This window comes from Bubalus kerabau, chromosome 2 (genome assembly GCF_029407905.1).
Source record: "Bubalus kerabau isolate K-KA32 ecotype Philippines breed swamp buffalo chromosome 2, PCC_UOA_SB_1v2, whole genome shotgun sequence".
Taxonomy (NCBI): Eukaryota; Metazoa; Chordata; class Mammalia; order Artiodactyla; family Bovidae; genus Bubalus; species Bubalus kerabau.
In genome coordinates this window covers 26,800,637-26,812,803 of record NC_073625.1, presented here as the reverse complement: position 1 = coordinate 26,812,803, position 12,167 = coordinate 26,800,637, and the positions used below count along the sequence as shown (strand labels likewise).

Genomic DNA, 12,167 nt, shown 5'->3' with positions numbered 1-12,167 from the left:
GCATTATATTTAATTTAAAACACAGTTTAAAGTAATCTAGTGAGGAAAAAAAGGAAGTCTAGAGTCTGGATAGGTTAGCGTTATCTTCAAGTCATCAAATTATGAAACAACAAAAAGTTAAAGAAAACTTTATTGAGGGCAATTTGTACCTTTCTCTCCAATTCCAGGAAAAAGATCCTTCATCAACTTTGGTTTAGTATCTGAAAAATGGCTTTGGACTTATCTTGTAAATTTCAATGATATGGGCCATCTGCTCCATGTGATAGTATAAAGGTGGTGATTTATTCCAGGGCCTTTATCATATGAATAAAACACAACTCAGATTTGCATCAAAAAGCAAAACCAAAATTAATTATACAGTGAGATGAATAAAAACACAAATTTTCCAACATCTTAATGAAGTAGAGGTAGGCCTCCACTGATTACGTTTCAAATCAGATTCAAGTCAGGTTAACTAGGGTTTTTATAACTTACATGAAATTAAAACAAAAAAGTACAAAAAAATCTAATGAGATTCTCCAACAGAATAAAGTATCTGTCAATATATGCCACAATCACTAAGTTAAAACTGGATGCAAACAGTCAAATAAAAATCAAGTCATTTTAAAAGTACCAAATAATCTGGGAATAAGTTGAAAACTCTGATAAAAACATTGGGTGCTGCTCTGATAAGGAAATAGGGAGAGAGAGAAAAGAAAGAAAGAAAAAGAACTTTAACTGAAAGGAGAGATTGCTTTACACTTTTCTGAACATCCAATGAACTACGGTTTTGTTTCTTAAACTTGCTGCTGCTGCTGCTAAGTCACTTCAGTCGTGTCCGACTCTGTGCGACCCCATAGACGGCAGCCCACCAGGCTCCCCCGTCCCTGGGATGCTCAGTGTTTCCTATTGCCAGATTCTCCAACTACCTGCAAGTTTAATACAATCAAGTCACAAGAAATATATGTTTGGCAATTTCTCCTAAAATTTGGAAGTCAACAAGCTAAATGAAGTAAATTTAGCGCTTTCATCCTGTCTTTTCTCCCTGTTTATCTCTAGCACTACCTCTCTTTCTGTCTGCAGATCAAAGAAACAAGTAACTCCAGGAACACAGAGGTGAATTATTGATTCAGTGCTAACCTCATAAACAGAGTCTCCAGGTAGTTTATAGATCATCTAATTTAAAAATCACTTTTGGTTGAAGTTCAATTACCTCAGACTTTCAAGATTTAATACGCTTTCTTTAGTATAAGAAGATGACAACTGATATATTAAGAGGTCATCCGTTTTGAGTTGCAGATGGATACACCCCTAAGTTGTATTCATGAAATATTACTTACTTTGGGGAAATGGCAATCTCAGTAGCAAATTAACCAGGGCTCGTGAACAACAATTTTCTCAGCATCTTAGTTTTCTTCAGTTAAAATAATGCCTAATTTCTAAACTTTGCATTAAATCAGATATATTCATGTACAGATTTAGAAGATGGAATGGTGCTGAACTCTAGGAAACATTTATACATATTTCTTGAATTTCAATATCTTGGTCTCATTTGTTACTTTATTAATCGTGTACAAAGCTGGAAAAAGAATACTTTCTTTTTAAAAATAGACAAGTGGGTTTTAGAGACAAGTTTAAGACTAGTCTTTAGTTCTTTTATATTTTAGAACAAAAACTAGCCTAAACAAGAGGCCATGGAATTATTATTATTTGTTGTCATTGCTGTTTTTCTTAAGAGGGGGTGGAATTATGGCTGAGACCCAAAACTAAAAACCAAAGTCACTAATGGCCACACAGAGTTCAAATTCTGCCAACAGTTTGCCTAATTTACTGAGAAATGCCTGCTCAGAATGGCCCCAACAACAACCACCATTGTACAGTCAATAAAGGTGAAGGCATGAACTCGTCGCTCGAACTTGTCGTTAAACTAAAGTGCTTGTGGAGAAATTCTTCACCTTCTTCCACCACAAAGACAGAGACTGAGCATCACCTGTGAAAACAGTGATTCAGGCAAGAAGAGGAAACTGGCATCTTATTCTCTGGACACACGTCGCTCAGCCAGTGTATTTGCCAGTCATCTCTGTGTTATCCTGTTTGGGAAAAGAGAATCTGAGAGTAGATGGAGATCACAGGACAGTGTGAGACCTCTGCGAGAAAGATAGAGCCATACTAAGTAGCTGGGTTTGAGGATTCTTGCCAACATTCCACTCAAGACATTCATTTAGATAAAGGATTCCGGCACCAAGATGATAGTGGTGTGTACGGGAGGTAAAAATAAAAGCAGCAGAATACGCTGAGGTGGAGGGGAGCATAGAGAAGGTCAGACAGGAGGTCCTCCTCCCCAGGTGGCCTCTGGAGAGTCCATACACATGTCTCAGTGCAAGAACCAGCTTTTAGGTACCTTCTACCCATGTGCCCCAAAGCCCAACCAACACTCCCTGAGACATGATGAAGAGCCATAACCAGCCCACAAGAAGACTGCATCCTTCTTGGTTAATTCAGATGTTTTCCATTTTCCTCCTCCCTACACTGCCGTCAAACGCACTGAAGGAGCAGAGTTATCACCACAAAGGGGAGAAAGGGAACGTGTGAAAGTGCAAATGAAATCCCCTTCCTTCCCCCAGACATATAACCTGACAACAGTCATAGCAGGCCTCACTACCCTGGAAAGAAGAGGTGTTTCTACGGTGGAATATCACACATGAATCTTGAAATGTATGTGCAGATGCAAAGGATCAAAAATAGGACAAAAAGTCAGGACAGTCTTAAAGAGCAAGAATAAAAAAGAACTGTGGTACCCACCTCACACTGTGCACAAAGATTAATTTGAGAGGGATTATAAACATAAATCGGAGAAGGCAATGGCACCCCACTCCAGTACTCTTGCCTAGAAAATCCCGTGGACGGAGGAGCCTGGTGGGCTGCAGTCCATGCTAAGGGTTGGACACGACTGAGCGACTTCACTTTCACTTTTCACTTTCATGCATTGGAGAAGGAAATGGCAACCCACTCCAGTGTTCTTGCCTGGAGAATCCCAGGGACGGGGGAGTCTGGTGGGCTGCTGTCTATGGGGTCGCACGGAGTTGGACACAACTGAAGTGACTTAGCAGCATAAACATAAATGTGAAATGTTAAACAATAAATCTTCTAGAATTAGATTGTCTGTCAAGGTGCCTTGGGGGGCTGCAGCAAACTCAAATGCCATCAGATATTTCACATTGGTGAGAGAAACAGTAATACAGACTTCTGTCAGACTCTTCACAAACTACCGACTCAAGGTACTCATGTTCTCAGTGTTACATTGTGCTACATTTTATTCCACCCATACCTTTGCAAAACCAGGTGCTCGGTGGTAGCTACTGGGACTTCCCTGGTGGTCCAGTGGCTAAGACTCTGTGCTCCCAGTGCAGGGGACCTAGGTTCAATCCCTGGTCAGGGAACTGGATCCCACATGCTGCAACTAAAAATATGCATGCCACAACTAAGACTCAGCATAGCCAAATAAATAAATATTTTTTTAAAGAAAGAACAACAAAAAACATAAGTATTGTGTGAAAATTAACATGGATAGAGTATGAAACTTATGGTGTCCAATAAGTTTCCAAGATTTGAGGAGTTCTGAACGGTAATAGGCATATACCCCACTAGTAAATAATTAGGGTATTGAAGAATAAAATAGAAATACTATTTTTCTTTTAGTTAATTTATATTATTGCTTCAAACATATACTATGATTTAGGACATGGGCTTCCCGGGTGGTGTGGTGGTAAAAAATCCACCTGCCAATGCAAGAGACGCAGGAGATGTATGTTCAATCTCTGGGTCAAGGAAGATCCCCTGGAGGAGGAAATGGGAACCCATTCCAGTATTCTTGCCTGAGGCATCCCATGGACAGAAGAGCCTGGCAGGCTGCAGTCCACAGGATTGTAAAGAGTCAGATACCACTGAGCAACTGAGTGTACCACACACACACACACACACACACACACACACATACACACGATTTGGAACATAAATCCTTATTGTTTGGTTCATGCATGCTAAGTCAGTAAGTCATGTCTGACTCTTTGTGACTCTATGGACAACAGCCTGCCAGGCTCCTCTGTCCATGAGATTTCCCATGTAAGAGTGGGTTATCATTTCCTCCTACGGGGATCTTCCCAACCCAGGGATGAAACCTGCGCCTCCTATGTCTCCTGCATTGGCAGGAGGATTCTTTACCAATGAACCACCTGCGAAGCTCTAAGTTGTTTGAACCTACCTACTTAATAAACAGAATTGTTAGGTGTTTCTTTTGGCCTAGGAGCTCTCTGAAAAAAATTACTAACATATTAAAGGTTCCATAAACCAAGAAAGTTTGGGAAAATCTGTTATAGAAGAAAACATAGGGGAAAATATTCATGACCTTGTGTTAGTCACTTAGTTGTGTCCAACTCTTAGCAATCCCATGAACTGTAGCCTGCCAGGCTTCTCTGTCCATGGAATTCTCCAGGCAAGATTATTCAACATGGCACAGATCATAGATGTTATTTATAGACAAATATTCCATACTTAGATCCCCCATTATTTGATATTCTTCGAAACACAGGTCAATAAGTACAGTATAGCATGGTACCCAAAGTATGGGTTCTTGGGTTCTAACTTCCTACTTATTATCTGTGTAACCCTGATAAGTTACCTAGCTTCCCTTTAAAATCAATATGTCATCTGTCATACTGGATAGTTGAAAAAAATTAAAGGGGATAATGTGTGTCTGTCTGACAGTCAGCATTAAATAAACAATATATTTTATCATTATTTTTGTTTCTCTTCCACAAATCCCTGATAAACTTTGTATCCATTTATGAAGTGTAGCAGTATCACAATTTTGTTTATTCTGAATGAGATAGTTTTAAAATAAGAAACCAGATGGAAGTTGGGAAGAAAAAAGGGAAGTAGCATTGAATGGATGAGGATGAACAAGAAAGAGTAAAGATATCTGGAATACAGCTTTGAAAAAGGCAAAATTATGTGGAAGCATGATAATCCTATTCCTTAAAACAGCACAGCAGTATCTGTGTGCAGGAGGATCAGAAGGGCATTACAATGGAACTAAAACAATACAACCTTATCTATTTGAAAAGATGGTAGAGAAATAGCTACTCAAATGGACCAACATTATTCATCTCAAAAGTCCAAGTTATTTTATGTCTCTGAAGCCAAGACGATGCCAGACAAGTAAAGAGGGCAGAAGTCATCATCTCAGAATTATGGAATCACTATGGCGATGAATAGCCAACTAGAGAGGAAAAATTTAACTCGGTGTACATCATGTCTGTATCAAAGCAAAATTAATTCCAGTCACGTTTCTGAAACTACATAAGGAGAGTCTGAAAATTCTCTAGTGATTGTTGGATAATAAATGGAAGTCAATCATACTGTACCCATTAATTTAATATGTGTGAAATGTTTTCACAATCACTCTGCTACTTTATTGGTTTTCATAAACTGAAAAATTACTCATAGTTTCACTCAAGACCTTAGGCTCTCAACCATATTTTGTGCTCATACTGTTTTAAGTTTCTCTATTGGGAATTCTTTCATCATATGATAATTTCAGAATGTTGATTCTCAAGAAAAGACACATAATACTTTAGCAAAATATTATCTTGAGCCAACACCTGCAACCCTAAGATTTCTAAGTCTATCCAAAGGTCTGCAGAGTTTTTAATTCCCTGTTATTTGTGTTGAAATAATGAACTTGACTATCCTTTTTTTTTTTTTTAACTTGTTCATCAGCAAGACTTAATTTTTTTTCCAAAGATGAGCTAGTTTTCAAGGCCAGAATCCCAAGCAAGTGTCTCTGTCAGCCTTAGGTGACATAAACTTTTTAGAGAGAGGCTTTCTTCATTGTTTGAAGTAGAATTTTATGAGAAGTAATGATGAATACAATTGACTCTTACTGATGGGCAATGTAAATATTGCCCTTTCAAATTTCCCCTCTTGGTCCCTCTAAATCTGGCCCCTGGTCATATTCAGCTGTTAGGATCATATCCAGTTGGAATTGACCTCTAAGGCAAAAAATGGACAAATTAAAGGGTAAAAGATCTAGGAGACATTTGACACATCCCTCATGGTCCCTGAAATAAAAAAAAAAAAAAAAGAAAGAAACCTAAGAGAACCAGCTCCCTGGGAAAGAATGTGAGGGGTGTTTGACATTGCCCAGGATGGCACAGCCGAGATGAATACACTCACTGTTCTGGAACAGTCGACGTGGGACTGCAACCCCAGCTGTGATAATAGGGGCCCACTGACCCGTGACTCCATTTTGGCTAAATTGCAGGCCTTGAATCTAATCATTATGTTAACAAGAGGTGTTGAGCCCCTGAAAGGAAGGCAAGTCTGGAAAAAGAGACACAGCAATATGCTCAAGTCAAGCTCTAACCTAAAATCCACAAATACATGTCATCCCACCTGCTATTTGTTTCTGCCAAAGCCGTCATCCAGTGACCTAGAGAAGAGAAAGAGAGGCAGCAGCTTTTACAAGAACTAATAATGTATGGTGTGAAATTGTGTGTGTTGCTGAAAGGCCATATTCCCGTGTAGCATTACTTCCATCTCTTTAGGTGGTGCTCCATGAACTTCAACACATACCTGAGAAATACACCGGTTCAGCAAGCTCACAGCAGGCGGCTTTCCACTCTTTCCTACTTGAAACAGGAAAAATGATTCTGATGCATTCCTTAAATCTTGAGCAATATCACACACTGAGAACTATGACCTACTAAATACAAAAGTGTATTCTCCTAGAAGTAGGCTCTAGGTCTATTAAATGTGCTTAGGAAAATCTCTTGCTTTGTCAGTGTTCCCAGAGGGTCTCCAGAACGTACCAGGAAGAGCAGCCGCCTCCAGGACGTGAAATTGGTAGACTGAAAAACTGGAAAGCAGCAGACAAAGAAAACTTCTGCTGTGCACTTTTTTGCACCATATGGATATTTTTCCACATGTAGAGATTATCTTGTATTAGGCCAGAGTCTAGTGATTATAATACCTTACATATATTAAATATTCTGTAGGGTTAGAAATCTTTTCACATATATCAGTTCTCCCATTTGAGACTTTGTGAGTTGCATGAGTTTGTACTCTAGGTTTCAGTGCAACAATAGGGAAATTTTTTTAATTATTTTTTTTAATTGGAAGATATTTGCTTTACAAGGTTGTGTTGGTTTCTGCCAATGTGAATCAGTCAATATATATATATATATATATATGTGTATATATATATATAAAATACATATCCCTTCCCTCTTGAGTCTCCCTCCCACCCTACTCCCCATCCCATCCCCTAGGTCATAACAGAGCATCACAGGCTGGGCTCTCAATGGGGAGATTTAAATCAAAGATTTTTATAGATTTTCAATACACAAATATATAGTTCAGACTAAAATGCAAAGTTCCAGACACTATTCCAATCCTTATTCTATGACACCATGTGACCTTCAAGGAAGGGTGGGGTGGGAAATGAGGAGAGAAGGTCAAATGATTTCCCTCAGAGAAAGGTAGTCAGGATCATCAAATATCAATAAACCAACCAAGGTGATACCCCTAAGGCTACTTCAAATCTATTTCAAAGTCCATAAATTACTAGGTAATAAAAGATTTCTTTCCCTTATATTTAGTTCAGCATAATAAGCATAAATAACAATATATATTTTAATTGTCTGAGAATAAGAAGAAATTTCCCTCCTACCATTCAGAGGACCAAATAATTTTCTTAAAGTGCAAACTAATCTGAAAACTTTCTGGCAAATTTTCCTTATAGTTAAATAATTTTAAAAATATATTTTGAAAATGATAAGCTCTAAGCATCAGTTATTAACAGATCCTCTTCAGTTATTGTCATGGTTAAGGAAGCAATACTAACACAAAATCTACAAATACAAGCAATAATAACTAAGACATATAGGTGCTGGTCTACAGAGTAAAGAGGAATAGCCATGAGTGAGGATTACATAAGCATAAGCATCCCAGAAACACTGACCACGTGAAGCCAAAATGCCCTGATTACCAGGCCTCATGATACAGTAATCTGATTTCCTTCCATTTCTTTCTCCAGTCCTTCAGTGTAATTTATATGGCTTATTAACACTGATGGTTTTAGCCCCAGGGGTAAGACTCAGGTTCTACCTTCAGTTCTAGTTCTTATATTGAAGCCCTTATTATAGACTTGAGATCAAGCTGAGTGCTAAAGAGCCTTACAACTTCACGCCTTGTTTAAAGCCAGCTGTGGGGAAAGACTCTAGGGGAAGCAGGTCAAACCTACCTGTGCAACTGGAGAAACCACTGAAGACGAAAGCCAGGGCAGAAATGTGTTTAGGTGTACCACGCACACCTGAACTTGATTTTAAACACCTATCTTCTACCCCTTAATAAGCTTCTCTACAGTCCCACTAGCAGAATTTAGTGCCAGGAAACCCACCACACTTGGGCATTCTGAGAGGAGGACTTTCTGTCTTGTTCACTGTTAAATTCTTAGCAACCAACCTAGGACTTTATACATTGGAGACATACAGTGTTTCTTGAGTAAATGTTCTTGGCTGAAATTAACATTTGAGATAAGAATTAGAGACTCTGCGTGCCATGAAGGAGACTCACATTAAATCTCAGTTGGGAAGATCCCCTGGAGAAGGAAATGGCAACCCACTCCAACATTCTTGCCTGGAAAATTCCAGGGACAGAGGAACCTGGCAGGCTACAGTCCATGGGGTCACAAAGAGTCAGACATGACTGAGTGGCTAATATTTTTCACTTATTTGGTGATGGCTTAGTTGCTAAGTTACGTCCAACTCTTTCGACACATGGACTGTAGCCCGCCAGGCTACTCTGTCCATGGGATTCCCAGGCAAGAATACTGGAGTGGGTTGCTATTTCCTTCTCCAGGGGATCTTCCCAACCCAGGGATTGAAACCAGGTATCCTGCATTGCAAACAGATTCTTTACCAACTGAGCTACGAGGGAAGCCCTGGTTCACTTATTTAGAGGGAACCAAATAAATACACTTGATATATTTTAAATTGTTGAGATACAGAATGGGGAAAATAATGATATTTTACAATTGAATGGGTGTCATAAATATTTTGTATATAATAACTGATTTTTTCCTTATCACAGACAAATCATATATGATTTGTCTCTCAAAACTGGTGTCCCTCAAAATGTCATCCCAGACTTGAAAACAAACTATTTAACTTCATATTTGGCTTTTCCCCTTGAGCTGCCTGGCCTTTCCACTAAAAATATTTCATAGTTGAATACTGTAGACATTTAATTGCTTTGAAATTCACTGAATATTATTTTGAAATGCCGTGGTTTTTAAAAATGGTATCTAGACTTTCTTTATCATGTCAGTAATGATTAACATTCTGAAGAAGTTTAGTGGGAAAAGGGCTAAGAAAAAGGTTATTGTTTGTAACATACTAATAGGTTTTTAAAACCACCATAGACTATGAAGATGATAAAATACTAAATATTTGGAAGCATGCTTATCTTTATATCAAATATTGGAGGGGCACATTTGAATGTAAGAGCTATCACTGACATTCTAGCACCTACAAGGGGATACTCCCTCTTGTAACTCACCTGTCTGAACCATATAAGCCGCTGCATGAAAACTGGTCATTCCCTTCACTCCCTTTAGATCATCCAAGAGAATATGCCAAACTCAACCATCGGTACTTATTTCACACTGGAAATTGGGGGAATGAACATACCAGGAACTAATGGGCCTTGCTTCCTAGGAGTCTCTTATCAGGGCATGTAACATAAGATAAATCATAGCGAAGGATTTCTCCAAGGTTTCCTGCTGAGAGAAACATGACCTTTTCAAGTGTAAACTGATGGATTGAACAGGGGAAGCAATATGTAGATTTTTTAAAAAACAAGGCTGACAAAAAACCAATGACTGATCTCCCAAAGTTAGCCAGAATATCTAACACGCGTCCTTCATCAGGAAGCAAAAGGGAAAGGTTACACCTGTCTGAAACACAAGAACTTCTTAACCAAGAAATGAAGTTAAAACCAAGCTTACTCTCAGGAAATGTTATGTGGGCCAGTTCCTAATTGTCGCATCAGAAGTCCTCAGGGTTCCTGGGAAAGTCGGTGGCCGCACACAGCTTGTCTGCTCCAGCCGGGGCCTCTGGACTGGCTGCAGACTAGTAAAGCACCTTTCAAGTCTATGTGAAGGGAAAGTGCAAATCCCTTTAGACAGCTCTCCATGGTGTGAATTTATGGAGCCTCGTGCAGACTATGACTTTTATAATAGTCACTTAGCTTCATGCATACATCCCAAATTTCATTTGATGCTGGCCCTTAAAGAGCCTGGTACTTGGAAAGAAATGGTCCAAATTCTTTAGTCATCACCTGACTGCAAATTTACTCTTTTATTGTCCAGAGGACAGTCTGAAAACACGAACAGAGTTTATTACTCCATAGAAAATAAAGTCACCAAGGCCCATCTGCCCAAATTTTTTTTTATTCTTACACAGTTAATGCAATTGTTGGTAGCTTATTTTTTTAACGTCTCCAAGGGAGCCAGTCCTAGCTTTCTGCTGCATTCCAATCACACTGGCAATGAGAGCCAGACATTCCAAATAGACCCCAGACGGGAACTGGGGACAGTGGGGAGCGGGGGTGGCAGGCATGGCACTGCTGAGGCATCGTGTCTGCTTGATGTCTGAGCCGAGCCATTTCTGCTCAAAAATGCCTGTCTCGGTGCTCAGGTGGAATGAGGCCACCCCGAGACGAAGTTCCTGCTCTTCTGGGAATCTTAGACTACTGCAATAGAAAGAGCCCCTGTGGGTGGTCTTCAGTTCTGACGCTGAGAACAGTGCCCAGCCTCCACTACTTTAGATGGACTTGGATCTTCAGATCCCTGGGGCTTTGCTTTCCCTGTGCATTCACTCCAGATAATGTGCTTGTCCTGATTCTCTCTCAGTGTGTGTCCTCAGTCGCTCAGGCATGTCTGACTCTTTGCGACCCCAATGGACTATAACCCGCCAGGCTCCTCTGTCCATGGGATTCCCCAGGCAAGAATACTGGAATGGGTTGCCACTTCCTCCTCCAGGGGATCTTTCTGACCCAGGGATGGAACCCACTTCTCCTGCATCTCCTGCATCATCAGGGGGATTCTCTACCACTGAGGCACCTGGGAAGCCCGATCCTCTCTCAGGCTAAGAAGATTCGCCAGGTCCTTGGCCTGTTGGCCCTCAGATTCAGTTTGTGCCTCTCTCTCTCTGTCTTTGCAGGCTTTGCTCTGTATCCCAGCCCGTGACTCCTGCCAGCTGTGTTTCCGGGGCTCAGTTGGTTCGGAAGCTGCTTACCTCTGACTGGATTCAGCAAATGGCAAACCCAGACAAGAGACTGAGGTGTAGAAGGAAAGGAAGACTAGGGTATTTCTCCTCATGCAGTACCGCCAGCAGCCGCTGGGTGTCCTCCACAGTGGACAGAACGGGAGGAAAAAAAAACCTTGCATTCTGGATCTCCTCTTGGATTGCCAAGAAATCTTCTTTGACGTGTGAATGCTCAATATATTTGCATTTTTTTCCCAGTCATCTTTTAAAGATTCACCCTCAAAGATTTAACATCTGAAGAAAAAAAGGAAAAATATGAAATTCCAAGTCACTGAGAACACTGTCACTGGGCAAGGAAAGAGTCACGAAAGCACCTCCAGCAACCGCCCTCCTTTCTAAGGGCACTCAGACTCTCAGACAGCACTCTTTAGAAGGTCCAGGAGCCACCGGCATGATTATCCAGCGCATTTCCAGAAAGAACAGACCTCGGAGAGCCAGATCTAGGAACATGCTTTTAACAAGGCCCAGATGATGCTTCTGAACACTAAAGCCCAAGAGTGATTTCACATCTCACTAAAGTCAAAAGCAGCAGACAAATAAACAAGGATCAGGTCTTTCTTTTTCCTTTCCACTTTCTGCACCACCCTAACTCCTACAGAACAATATACTGTATTGGAAAAAGGCAGGGGGAAAAGTACATGTATCTTGGTACAAGCGTGAAATATTGTACAGGTCTTCTTTTCACCCATCTTAAAGGGAAAAGAACAAAAAGTAAAAGAAATAAAATGTGACACTGGCCCAAAAGAGGGGCATCCATGGGGTTAGACATAATTTAGCGACTGAAAAACAACAACAAAATAC

General features: G+C 40.2%; 1 long non-coding RNA gene across 1 annotated transcript; it reads right to left on the bottom strand.

Annotated features, from left to right (window-relative positions):
• Positions 1-214: 214 nt before the first annotated feature.
• LOC129643140 (uncharacterized) lies at positions 215-11,417 on the bottom strand. The gene is made up of 5 exons (XR_008710104.1): positions 11,337-11,417; positions 6,613-6,665; positions 6,433-6,469; positions 1,970-2,069; positions 215-908 (listed from the first exon to the last, which is right to left on the bottom strand). It is a non-coding gene; the product is annotated as an uncharacterized LOC129643140 (long non-coding RNA).
• Positions 11,418-12,167: the final 750 nt, after the last annotated feature.